We start from the raw sequence: 20,925 nt of genomic DNA, 5'->3' as shown, positions 1-20,925 counted from the left end.
TGGCTGGTGGCAGTGGTTACTACCGTAAATATTCGACCGCAAATATTTCCCTATGGGATTTTCCCATTTTTCGAGGCTACCACTTTTACGGACAGCCTCTAACATACCGCCGGCTTATTTTAATATTAACTTTACTCCGGTAGCTTTTTATTGCCAGAACTTTAATAGTATTTCTTTCTCTTGTCTTTCTCTATAATCCTAACCCAGGTCGGGGATCCTTTGTTCGTCCTTTTGGTGGGCTTCTGCACAGAAGCCCTCCTCTGGGCGCCACTGAGTCTGGGGTAGACAGGATGTGTGGGAGGGGGAATAGGCACCCTGGACAGGGTAGCCTACGCAACCCAAGTCGCACTCTACCCTGATAGGCTGGGGGTTCTCCCGCCAGGAGAGCCACCCCACTGTATGAGTGACAGATAGGCTGTATGAATGGGGGTCTTGCTGCATAAAAGTAGGGTCCTGAGGACTGGAGGACAAGACGTCGCCACTGGAACTAAGAAACCAAAGAGGAGAGAAGACATCTGCAACGACTGAACCACCGGTGAAGCCCTGCGGCAGATCCTCACCACTTTTCTCCAACGACTTGACAAGATCTTCCTCTACAAGAGTCTTCTTCCCTTGAGCTGGTGGGATCAACCAGTTCGCCAATCGCCTTCCAGGACCTGCTTTGGTCGAATCGCCAGTGCCCTGCACTCGGAGATCGGATAGCCAGGCACCCCTCCACCAGGACCGCGATTTAAAGGAGAGTATCTTTTATTCGTTTTGGCAGCACCGCAGCTGGTTTCATCCCTGGGCAGTGCAGTAACTCGAACCTTCCTCCACAACGAGAGCATCTCTTCCTCTGCTGGATCTCCCGAACGGCAGGAACTACTGCCACCGCAGGAGCCTCTTCTACTTTAAAGGCACATTGTTCCGCCAGGCCTCCCGTTACGTTGGGTATCGCTAAAAGGTGTTTTAAATCCTTTACTTACCTACTGGGTTGGCTGCCCCTATCATCCAACATTGTCTTTCACCTTCTGCAACCGCCTTTTCGAATCGTTAAAAAATTGACTGCAGCTACTATAACTGTTTGATCCTGGAAACATTGCCTTGTACCATTGACACTGGCACAGGCCTATTGACTGTGGCTAAATCTGTTCCAACTGCCTTCTCTAGATTGCTTCTCACCTAGAAATGTGTTGGTGCTCCTAACTCTTATAACCACCCTTTTTCCTTGCCCTTTTTTTAAACTTGTGAAGTGCCATTTAGCTCGGTTTTCACCTCAGTATTGCATATGCTAAAGTACTGCCTTGCCTAACTTGATCACAATCTACTTGGGAAGTGTTGCTGGTGTGTTAAAGTGTAACGCTCACCTGATTCCCACGGAGGTGCAGGTCTTGGCAGGAGGGTGTCTGTGACTCGAAAAGTGATGTGCAGGACTCGATTGGCTTCTGGGGTCGAACCTCTTCGCACTGTGTGTCGAACTCGAAGAGTGAGGTTTATGCAGGTGAAAGAATATGGGGGTTAATGGCCTGGGTTGTTGAATGTCTCTCTCTCTCTCTTCCCAGCTTTTCTGTAGAGTTCCCCCCTCCCCAGGTCAACGTGCTCACCTTAGATAGGTGAATGCTGGGCTCTCCATCTGCGTCTGGTGCAGGGTGCCGTTGCCAGTTCCTTCACTGGTGAAACATTGGCCTCTTGAATTCAGAGGATGGTTACCGTCGTTATCTGCACGAGCGGTGAGTTTCTGGACACCTTTTGTCTTTATAGTCTTTAAGCGTGGCACGTTAATGTTGAAGACTCTGTATAATGCTTTTCCCTTATGTATTGCAGGACTCTTGGGATGGAAGATGGAGTGAAGCGCTTGGAAGTCCGTAAGTATGGCAAGCGCTCTGACTGTCTCTTTCCTTGCAGCTTAGTTTGTTTTAAAGAGACGCCGGAGTATTCGCAGGCGTTTTATTGCGACGAGCGTGATGGGCGTAAGTAAATACCTGCTTAATGTCTTTTTCTTTTGTCTTTCAGATGTTGGTTGCAGCGCCGGAGTCCGCGGAATGCTAGTAAGTTGTAACTAACTTTGTCTTCACAAGCGGCGATGCAGAATGAAGAAATCCGGAATTCAAGGCGTGCCGGTAAGTTTAACAATGCCTTTGTCTTTGCAGGCGAAGGTGCAGCGTGAAGACACGGCCGCTGCTGATGGATCAGGTGAGAAAGCACTGTGTGCAAAGTTTGTCTTGCTAACCTGTTGTTTCTTGTCTTTTGCAGGTGCTGATGTTGCCTGGATACTGGAATGGTAAGTATAATTCTTGCAGGTTCAGGATCGAAAGAGGAAGGCTGGAACAGACTCGGTGAGCGTTCTGCTGCAGATGCAGAATAACGCGAAGCACGTTTCGTCTATCGGGTGTGGTTTAAATAGCCTTGGAGTGATGAGGCGTCTTCCTCCACGGCCCCGCCTAGGTAAGAAAAGAGTTCCAGTTCCAGAAGCTTTCCAGTGCTGAATCCAGGGAGTGGAGCTTGCCCCACCCAGGTAAGAAAGTAGTTCCTGTTCACAGAGGACTTCTAAGTGGCTGGTAAGTAAGCAGCATGGTCTGCTGCAGGTAAGTCCACCCAAACATCAGCACACATATTATGAGCCCGGCGCTTCCAGTGCCGGGACCGATAGTTCTGATGAGCCTGGTGCCACCGGCGCCAGGACGAGGTCCAAAAGGTCCCAGTGGGGACCGGCTGGTGCCTAGGATTAGGGTTAGGGGCCTGCTTCCAAGGACGTTGGGCTGGTCCTGGCTCCTTGGAAGCAGTGATCATGACAGTACCCCCCCTCAAGGCCCCTCCTAAGCGTGTCTTCTCCGGGGGTTTTGGCTTGTCGGGGTGATTCCGATGGAATCTCTTGACCAGACGAGGTGCGTGGACATATTCTGAGGGTTCCCAAGACCTTTCCTGGGGGCCGTATCCTTTCCAATCAACCAGATAATATAACTTAGATTTGGAGATCTTGGAGTCTAGAATGTTCTTTACTTCGAATTCGAGTTCTCCGTCTACCAAAACAGGTTCTGGGAGTTCAATCAATCGGGTTTCTGGTTGTACTGGTTTTAATAAGTAGACATGGAATACTGGATGTATTTTCATATGCGCAGGTAATTCCAATTTGACCGCCACCGGATTAACTATGGTAGAGATGGGATAAGGTCCAAGGTATCTCGGGTGGAAGGTGCGGGGTCCCTTTAGAGGCAGGTGCTTAGTGGATAACCATACCTGGTCTCCTACTGCGTAGTGAGGGGCCTGTTTACGGTGTCGATCTGCTCCCTTTTTGACTTGAGCTTTAGCTCTTTGCAGATGGGCAGGGGCTTCTTTAAAAGCACGGGTAATCTCAGAGTGCAAATGATCCACAGCAGGTGTTTCGAATTCTTGGGGAGGATCCAGATTAGAGGTTCTAGGATAATGTCCGTATAATAGGAAGAAGGGAGTCTTCCCGGTTCCAGAATGAGTCGAATTGTTGTAAGCGTATTCAGCGATCCAAAGAATATCCTTCCAAGGGTTTTCAGTTTGTTGGAGCATGCAACGCAGATATTGCTCTAGAGTCTGATTCGTCCTCTCGGTTTGTCCGTCAGTTTGGGGATGGTGACTGGTTGAAAGTCTTACATCAATTTGGGCTAGACGATAGCAACTTCGCCAAAAGTGGGAGATGAATTGACTTCCCCTATCGGAGATTAAAACCGAGGGAAAACCGTGTAACCGAACGATGTTTTCTAAGAATTCTCGGGCCAATATCGAGGCCGAAGGTAGGCCCTTCAGGGGAATGAAGTGAGCCATCTTGGAGAATAGATCCACGACTACTAAAATGGTATTATACCCTGAGCATGGAGGTAAGTCCGTGATGAAATCCATGGACAGGGTATGCCATGGACAGGGAGGAATATCCAGAGGGTGTAAAAGGCCGGCTGGTTTCTCCTTCTGACTTTTATTCTGGCACACACACCGCAGGAGATTACAAAGTCTCTAATATCCTTCTTCCATGATGGCCACCAGAAATGTCTCTTGATCTTTTCCATGGTTTTGGTAATGCCAGGGTGACCCTCCATTAGAGAGTCGTGATAACCGGAGATTACTTGTTTTTGTATTTTCTCACAAGGCAAGTACAATCGCCCTTGGAAATATGGTAGGTCTTGATCCACTGAGAATTCTTTTCCCTTTAATTGCCAGTCCTGCAAATCGGCCGGAGTTAGGAGTGCCTTGACTGTAGTCTTGATGTCTTCAAAGGATTGAGCGCTGACCAACCCCAAAATCCTTTGTTCTGGGATTATGGGTATTGGTTCCGGATTGGTCAAATGTTCATCTACTCCCATCCGAGAGAGGGCATCTGCTTTTCCGTTTTTACTGCCAGGTCGATAAGTAATTATAAAGTCAAACTCAGCCAGAAACAGAGCCCAGCGAAGCTGTCTGGAAGACTGAGCTTTGGCCGTCTTCAGATATTGTAGATTGCGGTGATCAGTCATTACGGTGACTGTGTGGCCTGGCTCCCAAAAGATAATGCCGGCAGGCTTTAAAGGCCGATCTGATAGCTAAAAGTTCCTCGTCTGTAATTGAATAGTTGATCTCGGAAGCCGAGAATTTGCGGGACCAAAAGGCTACTGGATGTAATTGGTGTGTGACCGGATCTCTTTGTGATAACACTGCCCCCATAGCAAGACGAGAAGCATCCGTTTCCACGATGTAGGGGAGTTCTGGGCGAGGATGTTTTAGAACGGGTGCAGAAATGAATTTAGCTTTTAAGTCCTGAAAAGCTTGTTCTGCTTCAGTAGACCATTCAAAACGTTTGTTCTTCTTTAACAGAGCGGTGATGGGCTGGACGATCCGAGAGAATTCAGGAATGAATCTGCGGTAAAAGTTAGCGAAGCCTAACATGCTTTGAACTCCTTTTACCGAGGTTGGTGATGGCCACTTGATGATTGCATCGACCTTCTTTGAATCCATATGAACCCCATTAGGTGACAATATGAATCCCAGGAACTCAACTTCAGTTACGTTGAAAACGCATTTTTCAAGCTTGGCAAAAAGGTTATGTTGACGCAGTCTCTCGAGAACCTTTTTAACGTGTCTCTGATGTTCCTCTTCAGATGATGAATAGACAAGGATGTCATCAATGTAGACAACAACACACACATCTATGAGTTCTCTAAGGACATCGTTCATAAAATACTGGAAGGCGGCAGGAGCGTTACAAAGTCCAAAGGGCATCACTTGATATTCGAATAGCCCATACTTGGTGCGAAAGGCCGTCTTCCACTCATCGCCTTCTTTTATTCGTACCAAGTGGTAGGCTCCTCTGAGATCCAACTTTGTATATATGCATGCTTCTTTGACTTGGTCCAGGAGTTCAGGGATCAAAGGTAACGGGTATCTGTTTTTAACGGTGATTTGATTCAGGGCGCGGTAATCTATACAAGTTCTAAGGTCTCCTTCCTTTTTCGGAACGAAGAACAAAGCCGAGGAAGCTGGAGATTTAGAAGGACGGATAAACCCGTTAGCTAGGTATTGGTCCAGATATTGCCTGAGGTGAAGATTCTCAGGCTCGGTGAGGGCATAAATCCTACTGCAAGGAGGAGTTGTTCCGGGTATCAGGTCTATTTGACAGTCGTAAGACCTATGAGGAGGCAGGGTGTTAGCTTGATCCTTCCGAAAGACATCTTGGAATTCTTGGTAGTCGGGAGGTAATGTGGGAACCTCAGAAGAGATTGCTGCCACCGAGACTTCAGGCCGAGGATAACAAGTGGTAAAACATTCTGGAAACTGAACCGTCTTTGCTCGCCAGTTGATCTGAGGATTGTGCTCCTCTAACCAAGGGATTCCCAGAATGATCTGGAACTGAGGGGCCTTGATCACATCGAACACTATTTTCTCCCGGTGTCCATCTTGGCTCACTAGCGTCACTTCTTGGGTAGCGTGCGTTACTGGTCCGGAGGCTATCTCCGTGCCATCCACGGTAGTAATGACGTCTTTTACTGCCTTAGGGACAAGGGGTAGATTCATCCTTGATGCCATTTCACGGTCCACATAATTGCCGATTGCTCCGCTGTCGATGTAAGCTTCAATTGCATGCAAACGATCCGGACGTGCAGGACTAATGAGGACCATGGGCACCACGAAATGCGAGGTCACGGGACAGATCTTAACGCTCGGCAAGAGGACCTCTACACTTGCCGGGCTAGGTCGTTTCCCTGCTCAGAACTTGTGGTACGGGTATCTGCGGCTCCTACAGCCTTCTTAGCTGGTTTCACTGGACAGTCTCGAAGAAAGTGCCCTGAGTTCCCGCAATAGAGACATAATTGCAGCTGTCTTCTTCTTTCCCGCTCCTTTTGGTTTAAAGGACCTTTCATGCCCCCTATTTGCATGGGTTCCACAGTGTCAGCTCCCTTAGTAGAAGTCTGTGGTTTAGAAAACACTCGGGTATCAAATTTAGAACGATCAGCCTTCCTGTTCTGTAATCTGTGGTCCAATTGGACAACTAAGTCAATGTAGTCTGAACATTCTTGTGGAGGGTTCACAACTTGAGCTAACACATCCTTGAGCTCTCCACGCAGGCCTCTGTAGAAAAGCGTTACTCTTTCATCCTCGGGCCATTGAGTTTCCACTATGAGTCTGTTGAATGAGGCTATATAGGTCAAGAGTTCTTGATTCCCCTGTCGTAATGAAAGAAGTTCATTGTCCAAGGCCTGCCCTTGTGCATGTCTTGCGAACAGTTTCCCCATGCTGGACTGGAAGGCCTGGAAATCATGTAAAACCGGATCATCCTGGGTGACTAAAGGGATCGACCAATCTGCGGCATTGCCACTGAGATAAGAAAGTACGAAAGCCACCTTGGTCTGGTCTGTTGGGAAAGCAGCTGGTCGACATAAGAAGTGCAAGCGGCACTGATTGATGAACACCGCAAATTTCTTTGGGTCACCTGAAAAGCGTTCGGGCGGAGCCAACGGCACATTACCGGGCAGATTCATTTGCACTGGATTTAAAGATGATGCAGAAGGATAGCTTCCTCCTGGAGCGGGCAAAGGTGTCTGTCCTGCCTGCGCTTGTAGCAACTGCCTAGCGAGGTCCTCAGTTCGCTCCTTGGAAATGATCAGTTCTCTTCTTAGAGAGTTTGTTTCCTGACGAGCTGCATGTACTTCTGCTCTTAATTCTCCGAGCAGCTGGGCTAGGTGATCAGTGTCTGAGTTTTCCATTGCGCCTGGGTAGGAGTTTTGTGGTGGGCTTCGCGTTCTGTAACGCTCACCTGATTCCCACGGAGGCGCAGGTCTTGGTAGGAGGGTGTCTGTGACTCGAAAAGTGATGTGCAGGACTCGATTGGCTTCTGGGGTCGAACCTCTTCGCACTGTGTGTCGAACTCGAAGAGTGAGGTTTCTGCAGGTGAAAGAATATGGGGGTTAATGGCCTGGGTTGTTGAATGTCTCTCTCTCTCTCTCTTCCCAGCTTTTCTGTAGAGTTCCCCCCTCCCCAGGTCAACGTGCTCACCTTAGATAGGTAAATGCTGGCCTCTCCATCTGCGTCTGGTGCAGGGTGCAGTTGCCAGTTCCTTCACTGGTGAAACGTTGGCCTCTTGAATTCAGAGGATGGTTACCGTCGTTATCTGCACGAGCGGTGAGTTTCTGGACACCTTTTGTCTTTATAGTCTTTAAGCGTGGCACGTTAATGTTGAAGACTCTGTATAATGCTTTTCCCTTATGTATTGCAGGACTCTTGGGATGGAAGATGGAGTGAAGCGCTTGGAAGTCCGTAAGTATGGCAAGCGCTCTGACTGTCTCTTTCCTTGCAGCTTAGTTCGTGTTAAAGAGACGCCGGAGTATTCGCAGGCGTTTTATTGCGACGAGCGTGATGGGCGTAAGTAAATACCTGCTTAATGTCTTTTTCTTTTGTCTTTCAGATGTTGGTTGCAGCGCCGGAGTCCGCGGAATGCTAGTAAGTTGTAACTAACTTTGTCTTCACAGGCGGCGATGCAGAATGAAGAAATCCGGAATTCAAGGCGTGCCGGTAAGTTTAACAATGCCTTTGTCTTTGCAGGCGAAGGTGCAGCGTGAAGACACGCCCGCTGCTGATGGATCGGGTGAGAAAGCACTGTGTGCAAAGTTTGTCTTGCTAACCTGTTGTTTCTTGTCTTTTGCAGGTGCTGATGTTGCCTGGATACTGGAATGGTAAGTATAATTCTTGCAGGTTCAGGATCGAAAGAGGAAGGCTGGAACAGACTCGGTGAGCGTTCTGCTGCAGATGCAGAATAACGCAAAGCACGTTTCGTCTATCGGGTGTGGTTTAAATAGCCTTGGAGTGATGAGGCATCTTCCTCCACGGCCCCGCCTAGGTAAGAAAAGAGTTCCAGTTCCAGAAGCTTTCCAGTGCTGAATCCAGGGAGTGGAGCTTGCCCCACCCAGGTAAGAAAGTAGTTCCTGTTCACAGAGGACTTCTAAGTGGCTGGTAAGTAAGCAGCATGGTCTGCTGCAGGTAAGTCCACCCAAACATCAGCACACATATTATGAGCCCGGCGCTTCCAGTGCCGGGACCGATAGTTCTGATGAGCCTGGTGCCACCGGCGCCAGGACGAGGTCCAAAATGTCCCAGTGGGGACCGGCTGGTGCCTAGGATTAGGGTTAGGGGCCTGCTTCCAAGGACGTTGGGCTGGTCCTGGCTCCTTGGAAGCAGTGATCATGACATAAAGAGTATAAACCTGTAGAACTTGTCCTTTTCCTCCCTTTTGAGAAATTGTTAGAGTGCCATTTCTGCTTGGTTTTCACTCTTGCTCAAACCTGTCTGCAATTTAAATAGGGAGTTGTGTATACTTTTCTGGACTGATTTAACTTGCTTTAGTAATAGTGATTTGTGTGTGAACATCAGAGTGTGTAAAATAAATATACATATTCTTTTTGATACAAAGCTTTGGTCAGTGTTTCCTTGTTCCATAGTACAGAGATCCTAATATGTAAACCCTGAATAGTGCTCATCTCCCTCTTGAGATAAGTCTGACTGCTTAGCCACAGCTACCGACTAAATCTTTGTGGTACAGACTGATACCAAAGGGGATTTATTGCATATACCTGGAGTCTTAATCTTGTGTAGTGCTCTTTAAGGGAACTGCACAGGATTCTGCCTAACAGTTGCCACTCGTTGACATGGAACGCCACCCTCTCCCCCCGGCAGATTGTCCATAAGGAAGTCGTTGTTGGGCTTTTGACTGCCGTCCCTTAGTTGCTGAGGACTGCAAAGCTCTTTTCACTGAGCCTGAAAGTCCCTGCTCTTCTGAGCCGAATGGACGGATCGCCAATATCCTTGAGGAGTAGCTGGAGCATCAAAAACTGCAAATCTGTTGGAGGCAAAGCAGGCATTCCCAGAGGCCTTGCGAAAAGTTTGATAGGAGTGAAAAGTGAGACTACTGTGCAAGGAACCCAAAGACATTGCTGTCTCTGTATCCACCTTCATTCCGTTAAGGGCCTCATCAATTTTGTTACCAAACAAGTGCTCACCCTCGCAGGGCATATTTATGACTTTGTATTGGACCTCTGGCCGAAAATCCCTACACTTCAGCCAGGCTTGTCGACGGAGCACTACTCCGTTATTAATCTGCTTAAACCCTGACTCCGCAAGGTCCACCGCAATGTTTATGCTGTGGTTGGAGGCATCCTCCCCTTCTTGCACCAACAGCACTGCTACTCCAGAAGATCGTCAAGAATCTGGGCCAGCCGGTGCCACATTTCACGATCATAAATGGCCATAATCGCCAACGAATTTGCTGCCTTCACAGTGGTAGCTCCCACCGTCAAGACCTTTTTCCCCAAAGGTGTCCCGTTTCCTGGCCTCACTGTTGGGAGGTGTTGGCTTCTACCCTTACGACTGGCCGCCGCCGAATCCACGGACTCTGGCGTGGGCCGAGACACCAGACATCTAGACGTAGACTAAGGAGCCTTACATTTCTTTTCTAGGCAACCCTTTACCGCCGGCTCCGAAAATGGGTGGCGCATGGTGGGCAGGCCCTCCTGTCACACGTGGTCGAGAATCGGCACTGAGAAGACTGCTTTCCTTCGCTTCCCCATTTGGTCAAAGAGGAAACACTCTCTGCGTTCTTCTTCAGGTGCCAGTCCAAACTCCAGACACGCCTTTGACATCATGGTGTGGAATGCCCCAATATCGTCCAGAGGAGATGGTTGTGCCGGACTACGAGGCACCTCCAGCTCAGGGTCCGTGTCCCATCTGTCATCCCTCGTCGGCGACGAAGACGACGCTGTACAGAGAGTGTCCCTCGGAGCACTTTCAGGGTCCGACTCAGGCAATTCACCTTACTCAGGGTAACTCAGCGGACAGCCTAACCCCACCAGCAACTGCATAGGCCACCGTGCCAGAGACTTCCTAGGCGCCACACCAGGCAAACTGTCGACCACCGGCACCGCCGGACTCGGAGGTGGTGGCAACCTCACATCCAGTTGCCCCAATAAAGACTGGCGCGTTGATAACACCTGCAAAGACAGCATGGACTGAGGATTAACCAACGGGTAAAGGGACGGACCAGCCCCAACCCCACTCAATGTTGTCTGCCTCGTATTATGTAGACCCATAGCCGAGGGGTCAAAAGGCATCTCCTGTTCCTCCTACATCCCTGAGGAAACAGAAAACGCAGCAGGATCCGCCTGTAGAATGCTCACAGGAAGCCCAGACTCAAAGGCAGTGGGCTGCCACGCCCCACCCGTCGTCAAACCTTCCGACTCCATCTGCGACGACAACAACAACATTGGACCACATTCAGGCAATGTCGTTGACGGCACCGAAGACACCACCGTTAACGATGGAACCACAGCATGCACCATCCCGTTCGACGATGGAACATTCGTTGACGAGCTTTACGTCGGAACAACGGCCACCCCGATTTCACCGGAGACCCAGACTTTTTGGAAGATGACTCAGACCGGTCCTTAGAAGACTCCCGGTTGGACGAAGACCTGTGATGATCCTTGGTCGACAAGGCCTCCCTATGCCTCATCTGTCCACTCCCCGATACCAATGACTTCTCGGGCCTACCACCAGACCCCTTAGCCTTGTCAGGTCGCTCACACTTGGTAACCGATGGCCCACTCGTCTTGGACTTATGAGACCAAGATGTAGATTTGCTGCCTCGCCCCACCTCCGACGAGGGCAACTTAGTCCATTGTTTTTTGGAGGGGGGCTCCGCTGACGCAGCTCGGCGATGCTCCGAGGCCTTCTCCGCTCCACCTGAAGCCTGGCTCCCCCAGGCCGAACCTACCTCTGACGCCGGATACGTGCCCTCATTAAGCCAGCATATGAGCCGTTGATTACGGTCTTTTAATGTCTTCTGCGAAAAACCCTGGCATATGTCGCAGATATCCGCCAAGTGATGAGGATAGAGACAGTAGATACAGTCCATATTGCCATCCCAATTTTAAACACCTTCTTAGGCCATAGGTAGTGTTAGGGAGAATTCTCTGTTAAGGCTAATTTCCCAAACCTAGCGAGTCCCCCAGCAGCTTTGCTGGATTTTTGGGGTTTATTTTTTTTCTCCTGCTAAGAGTGAGACTCTTTCTCCCACTCTTAGGCATGATTTGAGAATGTCCTTTGACTGTAAATGTGTTTTATGGGCTATGGGGTCTTTTACTCCATAGGGCTTCATGTGTTTTTGGTATGTGTGTTACACAGCACCCTCAGTGCAGTAACACAGGGGTGTCATAGTGACCCCCAAACACAGACTCCATACCCTGGGACTGACTACTGTCTCCCAGGGCATGTAAAGTCACCATTGGCTTTACTAGTCTCAAATTGTGAACAGAACCAGTATAACCATCATATTGTGGCAGTACTGGTAGGGGTAATTCGATTGCCCCTGGGTCTGTTTTCCAAGGGGGCACTGCCCAGTCCCCCCTTATCGAGTTTCTGGCTGGTGGCAGTGGATACCATGCGAAATATTCCACCAGAATATTTCTTATGGGATTTTCCCATTGATTTTAAACGCACCACTTTTTGGTGCAATGTTAAAGATACTGTCCGGTTATTTATTTAATATTTATTCCCCGGTTGGGTCTTTTTGCCAGGACCCGCTTTTAAAATGGCATTTGTGTTCGCCAATGAAACTCTAACCCAAGTCGAGCCCTTTGTTCAACTTTTGGCAGGCTTATGCACAGAAGCCCTCCAAATGGTGCCACTCTGTCTGGGGTCTACAGGATGTGTGGGAGGGGGATTAGGCACCCTGGACTGAGTTGCCTTGGCAACTCAAGTCGCACTCTTGTGTGATTGGCCCAGTGGTGAGCCAGCCGGCTCACCACTTAGCATGTTTGAGTGACAGCTAGGCTGTTGAATGGGGGTTTTGCTGCATAAAAGCAGGGCTTAGGGGACTGGAACTTCAGAAGTCGCCACAGGACCTAAAGAATCCAAAGAGGGGAGAAGATGAGCCATCTACAACGACGACACCACCGGTGGAGCCCTGCTGTACGAACTCACCACTTCCCCGACGACAGAGGAGATCTTCTTCCAGGAGAGTCTTCTTCCCTTTGAGCTGGTGGGACCAACCAGTTCGCCTTTTTCGCCTTCCTGGACGGCTCGTGGTCGAATCGCCCGTGCCAAGCACCCCGGCGGCCGGATTGCCACGCTTCACCACTACCGCAAATAAAAGGGTTGTACCTTTTAATCGCGAACTCCGCGGCTGGTTTCTTCCCTGGCAGTGCAACGACCTCCAGCTTTCTTCCTCGTCGAGATCATCTCTTCCTCTGGTCAAAGCCACGACTTGCACGCGCTGCCAGGAACAACTGCCACCGCTGGAGCTTTCTCACCATTTCAGGTACTGTGTCACACCTGGTCCCCCTTGCAACAGATTGTCCAAGGTGTCCCGTAAATCCTTGACTTTCTAACTGGGTTGACCTCAGACCTGCTAACGTTGCCTTTCTGAACTGATCCACCTCTTTTTGACTTTTCTGCAAAGACTTTGAGTGCATTTCCACTGTGTGATCTTGGGCACATTCCGCCTTGCTCTCTCCAAGAGTGGGCCTGGCCTATGAACTTTTTGCTCTACAGTAGACCCTCCCTTTCTTGACATGCTGCGGTTTCTTAAAAGTGTTGGTACTGTGTTATTTTCCTACTCTGCCTTTTCTCTCCCTTTTTAAACAAATTATTGGAGTGCCATCTACGGTTATGCTCTTACCTCCGTTTTGCTAAATAAGTGGTGTCTTAACTTAGACTTGTCGAATAATTAGCTAGGGAGGTGTATATACTTATAGTGAATGTGTTTGAACTTGCTTGATATATTAGTGCCAGTGTATTTCCATAAGTGTGTTTTTAAATAAATAATTATATACTTACAAACCAAAGCTCTGGTCAGTGTTTGCTTGTTCTACTGTATTTTTAGCCCTATTGTGTATACTCTATATACTGCCTAACTCTTCTTGAGAGAGGTCTGACTGCTCAGCCACAGCTACCAGGTAAATCTGGGTGGTGCAGACTGCTACCAATTGGGTTTACAGCTTACTCCTGTAGTCTTAAACTTTTTGCAGTGGTCCCTAAGGGAACTGCACAGGTTTCTGCCTAACATGTAGCACAAGGCCGAAAGAGAGACTTCTTCTAGGCCACCGATGACATTCTGGCCCACAAAACGCACGCGCATACACACGAAGAAACACGAGGTTATCCCAACAGTTTGGAGACGGATGAAACCTGAAGGGAAGCTGTGGGGGCAGGGCTATTTATACCAGACGTCCTATTGGTGGGGATTAAAGCACCCAAAAAGGACGTTGATAGGACACTAAAGTGTTGAAGTTTTCCATAGGAAAACGCTAAATTAAAGTTACCGAGGTTTCCCAGCCTGACAACTAGGAAATATTCACAGCATGTGACTCCATGAAGATCCAATGCTGGAGAAGTATGGATATCACATTACTCATAGCTCTATAGGAATGTAACTCTCACAATTCAAATGGACAAAACAATGCATAAGGAGACGGCCTGGGTTGAAGACATACTTCAAAAGATCTTGAAGCTAAATCCATCCAGAGCCCCCGGTCTGGACGGCCTCACTAACGCCATGTTGAGAGAAAACTCTGAAGAATGGTCAGTTTTCATTAACGCCGTATTCATGAGAATTGTCAAAGAAAGATCAATACCAGAGCCCTGGAAATCGACAACCATAGCCCTGATTTTTAAACGGGGGGGGGGGGCTAAGGATGACCCCAAAAACTACAGACCTATAGCGTCATTAGACGTTATAGGTAAGATCTTTGGGTCTTTCCTATTGGAAAAGTTTGTTCAATGGACCAAGGTGTCCAACTCAATAGACCCACTGCAAACAGGATTTGTTAAATCAGTAGGAACTGCAGCAAACATCATGCTACTTAACATACTAAAAGACAAATCCTACCATGGTAAAGGAAAGACCTTTATTTGTGGACCTTGTTCAGGCCTTTGATCAAGTGGATCGAAATTTGTTGTGGAAAAAATTAGAGGAACGAAATTGCCCAGAAGATATAATGGAGCAGTTGATCTCTCTGCTCAAAGAAACCAAGATCAGAGTGTGCCTGAACAGAGCTGGCTTACAATACTCACCAATTCCAACTTTTCAAAGAGTTAAACAGGTGTGCCCTCTGGCCCCTGTGATATACAATTTCTTCATATCTGACATCCAGCAATTTGAGCCTCAGTTGAGATCCTTTCTGCCTTCCATTGGTGATGAAAAAGTGACTAGATTACTATACGCAGATGATCTCATACTAATACATCAAACAAAAATAGGCCTTCAAAGGCAGCTGCATAGCCTACACAGATGTATAACCCTGAATCAGCTAGAGATAAATCATGAAAAGATGAAAATAATATCTTTCCAGCAAAAAAACACAAAGAAAGAGCCCTTCATATGGTCCTTGGGTACAACCAGAATAGAAAGGGTTGAAACATTCAAAAATCCAGGTGTAACCGTAAATAAGAGCAAAGTGGAGATCCCACTACAAGAAACTTTAACATTAAAAGCAATGGTGCTGTCAACCCAGGCAAAATTAATGGCTAGAAAATACAGATGATTTTCACTCATGGCAGCCATCAAATTTTATAAAGGCAAGGTGGTGCCCACGCTCACATATGGTTCGGATGCAGTCCCGGATATCCCGAAAAGGCTATGGTGCAAACTTGAGGGGATGGTGTGGAGAAAAATCTTAAGTCTGCCAAACACAACACCGGCGGCTATAATTCGAAGAGAACTGGGCCTTCCGTCACTCCATGCCACAGTTGAGTGGAAAGGGTTGGCGCTCTTCTGCAAGGCTTTATTGCCAACTAGACAAACGATCCTGAAGTTAATAGAATGCTAAATGTTGAAAGGATCGTCAGCGCTGTTAAGAAAGTGGGACAAGTACAATAGGAAAAAACTCGAAGAGATAGGATGTAAGGTGGAGATCTTGATGACTAATCCTATGGTAAAGTTATGGAGTTGGACTGGATAACTACTGAAGAGGATGCAGGGGCCTATAAGCTTGTTAGCGATTTGCCATCTAACATCAGGAAGCACAACCAGCCCTGTACTTACCTCTTGAAATTTCCAAAAAGAATGTACAGGGAAACCTTCATGAGATTTAACCTGATTCTAACTAATGAGATCAAGGAAACTAGGGGTTTGACTACGTCTAAAGCTGGTAGATTCTGTCGTAACTGTGAACAGGTAGAGTCAATCAAACATGTGATGATGGTTTGCCCCGGGTTGAATGTGGAACGACAGCTATTCCTGAAACCACCTAGGAGAAATCCAAGCACGATGGATGAGGAGTCCAGATGGGCAGCACGGATTAATAGAGATAAAACACCTTGGGTCATTGCCGCTGTATCGTTTATGCGGAAGGTCGTTCCCCCGGGATCATGACCCCATTAGGAAGGTCGCGGCCTCTCCGCTTAAGGACATGGCCATTAAGACTAGTAAAAAGACATATCGAAAGACCTTGCTGATATCGATGGAGGATAATGCCTTTTAAAACTCCTGAGGGCTTTAAAACTTCTCATGGGTTGGGATATAACTTAACAGTGAATATCATTTTGTGGGTTGGTACTGTATTAGTGGGGTGGGAGGCTAAGTGAATGATTATTAATGGGAATTTGGTTTAAGTGAATTTATACTCTAAATGAGTATTGGAAGTCTGGGAAAAAAATTCTGAATTTTCCTTAAAGTTTTGTAAAAATTGCTGTGCAATTAAAGCAAATAAAAAAATATTTTTTAAATTACCATATTTGTAGTCTTTGCAGTGCTCAGGGTGTTCTTTAGAAATGAGTAAGCAGTTTATTTGCCCTCTGCTAAAGTTTTGAGCATTAAGGATTCAGGGACATTATTAGCGAGCTGCTCCTCCATGTGGTACCATTGGGCTCTATTGAAACTAGCTATTAGAGACGCATTATTGGATACTTGCATTTGGTAGGCTGCCGAGGATGCCACTTCTTACCCCAAAGCATAGATTTTCTAGCCAGGAGGGGCTTCTGATGTTGCTTAACAGTTTCCCGCCCTCTTACGTGTAGTCATAAAGACCAGGGAATCTGGTTTGACATGTCCCCTGATAAACAGAGTGTCTGTTGGGGCTGGCCTGAACCTTCTTTCAATTTGGGGATTAATAGCCTTTGTTAAGGCTGGTACAGCTAAAGATGGGTTTAACCATCATTTAACCAATTTAAGTAGCGTTATATACTGGCTAACCTGCTTCTTTTCGTTGAGGATGTCATCCACAAAATCAGTGTGTTCCTCCGACTCCTGTGTCTCAATTTTAAAATAAAGTGGTGCCTTTTTAAGCAGATCATTGTATAGGATATTGTCATTTTTTGGTGATGATGTTATAGGGCCATCAATGTCAGGTGAGGGCACAGAAAGGTCTTCTATGCCAGTGCCAATATTGTCTTCTGCAAAAATCATCTTCCACATCATTAAAAATGTCTGGTATTTCACATGGAGCAGTGGAATCGGTCCTCATATATTGGAAAATACAATCACCAATGTCTCCAAAAATACCAATTACATTACAATCAGCCTCAATTTCAAACTCTAAATATAAAAGACACACAATACACATTTAACACAAATAAGCAATGTGCACAAATACTCCATATATACATTCCCTCTGTATTAGCATGTACATATCCTCCATATAATTCAATAAATGATCCCCACATGTCCAAATAGTAATCCTCAAAATTCATCTTCTTATACATCACTTGTTCAAATAATAATAGTATTTGAAGATTTGTAATCCAGACTTCTACTTGTGGTTTTTGACTTTCAGAATTGGTTTATTTGCTACAACCAGGGCTTTATTGATCCAACTACTATGACCTTCGCACAGATCACATCTAAAAGAATAGCCTGGGCGGCATGTCTGATATTACAGTCCCTTACTGTCAGTTATTCTTTCCAATCCTGAAGACCAAAATCAACCAACTTTTGGACAACTCCAAAGCAGGTTGTATAGAGAACCATACCTACCCCCATAACCCCAGCCATTATAATTTTCCTGAAGACCCAATGATTTCATCATTACAGGGGTCCAATATAAAGGCCCTACTATCTTTTGTTGAATATGTTTTAAGTTAAGATCCAATTTTGTGTCATAGATGTCCTGATTAAGTCTGTTCCATGCCATCAGAAAAGAAAAAGTTACTTACCAACTGGTAACGTTCTTTCGACTGGATGTTCCTCCAACGCATTCCACATCTTTGACATGTAATGTCCACAGCTGTGCACTTCGGAAACATTTTCGGCGGAGGGCGTCGGGTCCATGTCCCTCGAAGGCCTCGGTCGAGGGCGAAGTCACATGATGTTATAAATAGGAAGCACCACACCCGTAGCCTCAGTTTAAGTTTTTCCCCCCCAAGAATGTGCAGCACCAGTCTGATGGCTGCTGAACTGCACTTAGCCATGCGGAAAACGGAAGCTGCAATCGCATAGGAAATTCTCCTGAGGGGCAGGCTGTGAGGGCGATGTGGAATGCGTTGGAGGAACATCCAGTCGAAAGAACGTTACCAGTTGGTAACTAACTTGTTCTTCGATTGGTTTGTGTCCTCCAACGCATTCCACATCTTTGACAGACTCCCAAAGCAGTACCAGTAAATGGAGGCGGGGAAAGAATTTAGAGTACCCAATTAGATTGCGGAATAAAGAACCGCTCCTTCCCAAAAGCCATATCCTGACCATGGATTGTATCCAGGGAATAATGTTTTACAAATGCATGGATTGAAGCAGCATCACAAATATTCCTAATAGGAACACCCCGCTGGAGGACGGTGGACGTAGCCACGCCCCTAGTGGAATGAGCTCTCAACCCACCAGGAGCGTCTTTACCTGCCAACCGGTAACACTCTGTAATGGTAAGGATAATCCACCTGGACAAGGACTGTTTGGTAACAGCCTGGCCCAATCGGTGTCCAGCATATCCCACAAAGAGTTGATAGTCCACTGACCCTGGACATCCTAGAAATGTAAAAGCTAAGAGCTCTCCTAGGATCCAACCTATGGAGATGCTCCTCTTCCTTACCAGGATGAGGAGGAGGGTAGAAAGATGGAAGAACCACCTTTTGACTCAAATGATATTCGGAGACTACCTTAGGTAGAAAAGCGGGACGTACTCGCAGTACAACCCTGGCCTTGGGAAACACAGTAAAGGGTGGCTTTGATGGAAGTGCCTGCAATTCACTCAATCTGCAAGCGGAAGCAACCGCAACCAAGAACACAATCTTGAAGGACAGTAATCTCAAAGGACAAGAGAGCAAAGGTTCAAACGGAGCACCCATGAGAAACTTCAAAACCAAATTCAAATCCCAAACCGGCACCTGGAAGGGTGATGGCAGAAATACATTAGTCAGTCCTTTAAGAAACTGGGAAATCAAAGGAATCTTAAAATAAGAACATTCTCCAGACAAGTGTTTAAAGATAGACAGCGCCGCCAGGTAACCTTTAATGGTACCCACTTGAAGACCCCTGTGGGCCAAAGAAAGCAAGAAAGACAAAACCATGGGAATGGAGCACTGAAAAGGATCAACATTGTGATCCCTGCACCAGTCGCAGAACTTCCGCCAACGGTAAAGGGATTTTGTTGCAGGCCGCCTGGACGAAAGCAACACCTCCTTCACGTCATCCGGGAGGTCCCAATCCTTATACCTCAACCTTTCAGATACCAAGCGTTAAGGTTGAGAGTCTCGACCTCTGGATGGAGAACCTGGCCCCCTCCACCCCACGTGAGAGCAGATCCTCTCGGTGAGGAAGACGGTGTGCAGAACAGATGGACATTTCCAGAAGGTCCAGGTACCACGCTCTCCTTGCCCAATCCGGAGCAATGAGGATCATGTGGGAACCAAACCTCCGCAACACTTGAGGAATGACGGGGACTGGAGGAAACGCGCACAGCAGTGGGAATGACCAATCCATCACAAACGCGTCTCCTAAGGCTCCTCTTGGAGGAAATTCCCTTGAGCAGAATATCTCGCACTTCCGGTTGACACTGGTGGCAAAGAGATCCACTTGCGGGTTTCTCCAATGGGCGAAGATCTCCTAAAGGACTTCCTGAGCCAACTCCCACTCGTGGGAGACCGCGCTCTGCCTGCAGACAGTGTCCGCCGCCGCATTTTCGTATCCGGCCAGATGAACTGCCGAGATCGAAATGTCTGCTGGACGGCCCAGAACCAGAGCTGCATTGCCTCTCTGCACAACAGAAGTGACCCTACCCCCTCTTTTTGTTGAGGTAATGCATGGCCACTGTGTTGTGCGTCATGATCAGGACACTTCTCCCCCATACAGAGGGCAGAAAAGCCTTCAGATCTAGAGTGATGTGAAGTCTGGACTCCGATGGAGACCAACGACCGCTGGCGGTCAAGTCGTTGGCATGAGGGCCCCATCCTGTGAGGGAAGCATCCGTCACTAACGTCACCTCCGGCCACGGTTGCCATAACTGTTCCCCCTTCATCAGGTTCCCTTCGTAGGCCCACCACAGAAGATCCTGGGAGACAGAGTGGAATCTGAACGGGATCCGACATCTTGCCGGAGAGCTGTGACCACTGCATCTTGAGAGCCCATTGCAGGGATCTCATCCGCATCCGGGCCTCTGGCACCAGAAAAATGCAGGAGGCCATGAGGCCGAGCAACCTTAAGAATTCGAAAGCCAGGAGACTCTGGGCATGTTGAAACTTGTCCACCATCTGCACAATGTGATATGCCCTTACCTTGGGAGGCGAACACTTCCCCAAGCATGTATCTAAAACAGCGCGATGTACTGGAGCTGTTGGGAAGGTGTCAGATGCGACTTCTTGAAATTCAGGGAGAAGCCCAGCCTGTGGAGGGTGTGGCAGGTGACACTGAGATGATCCAACGCTAGCTTGGGAGAGCACGCCCGTATCAGCCAGTCGTCCAGGTAGGGGTAGACGTGAATCTCCCCCCCCCCCTCGCCTGAGGTACACTGCCACCATCACCATGAGCTTGGTGAAGACCCTCGGGGCGGAGGTCAAGCCGAACGGCAGGATCCGAAACTGAAAGTGCAAGTCACCAGCCGCAAACCTCAGGTACTTCCTGTGCATGGGATGGACCGGCACATGGAAGTAAGCATCCTTGAGGTCCAGAGACACCAACCAATCCTGAAGTCGAAGGGCCTGGAGGACTTGAGAAAGAGTGACCCTCTTGAACTCGTCCTTCCGCAGAAGTTTGTTCAGCCAACGCAAGTCCATGATGGGTCTCAATCCCCTGTTTTTCTTTGTGATAAAAATATAAGGGGACTACCATCCCTTGTTCCTCTCTGCTACAGGCACCAGTTCTATAGAGCGTTTCTATAGAAGGGACAAGAATTCCTGCACAAGGAGCGGATCCGGGAGTTTCCCTGGTGGATTGTTGTGAGGCCGCTGAAGGAAGGAAAGGCAGTAGCCGTGGGCTATGGTATCCAGAACCCACGCATCTGAAGTAATCGCACGCCATTCTTCGAGATGCTGAGACAG

The 20,925-nt window shown here is 47.8% G+C and overlaps 1 protein-coding gene across 1 annotated transcript in view; it reads right to left on the bottom strand.

The window, feature by feature from the left end:
* The window catches only part of SMC5 (structural maintenance of chromosomes 5), a 1,384,551-nt gene that overhangs the window by 530,750 nt on the left and 832,876 nt on the right, over nt 1-20,925 (bottom strand). The window lies entirely within an intron of this gene.

This window comes from Ambystoma mexicanum, chromosome 6p (assembly GCF_040938575.1).
Source record: "Ambystoma mexicanum isolate Mex_15411 chromosome 6p, UKY_AmexF1_1, whole genome shotgun sequence".
Classification (NCBI taxonomy): Eukaryota; Metazoa; Chordata; class Amphibia; order Caudata; family Ambystomatidae; genus Ambystoma; species Ambystoma mexicanum.
The sequence above is the reverse complement of the archived record's forward strand: the minus strand, read 5'-3'. Positions and strand labels throughout refer to the sequence as shown.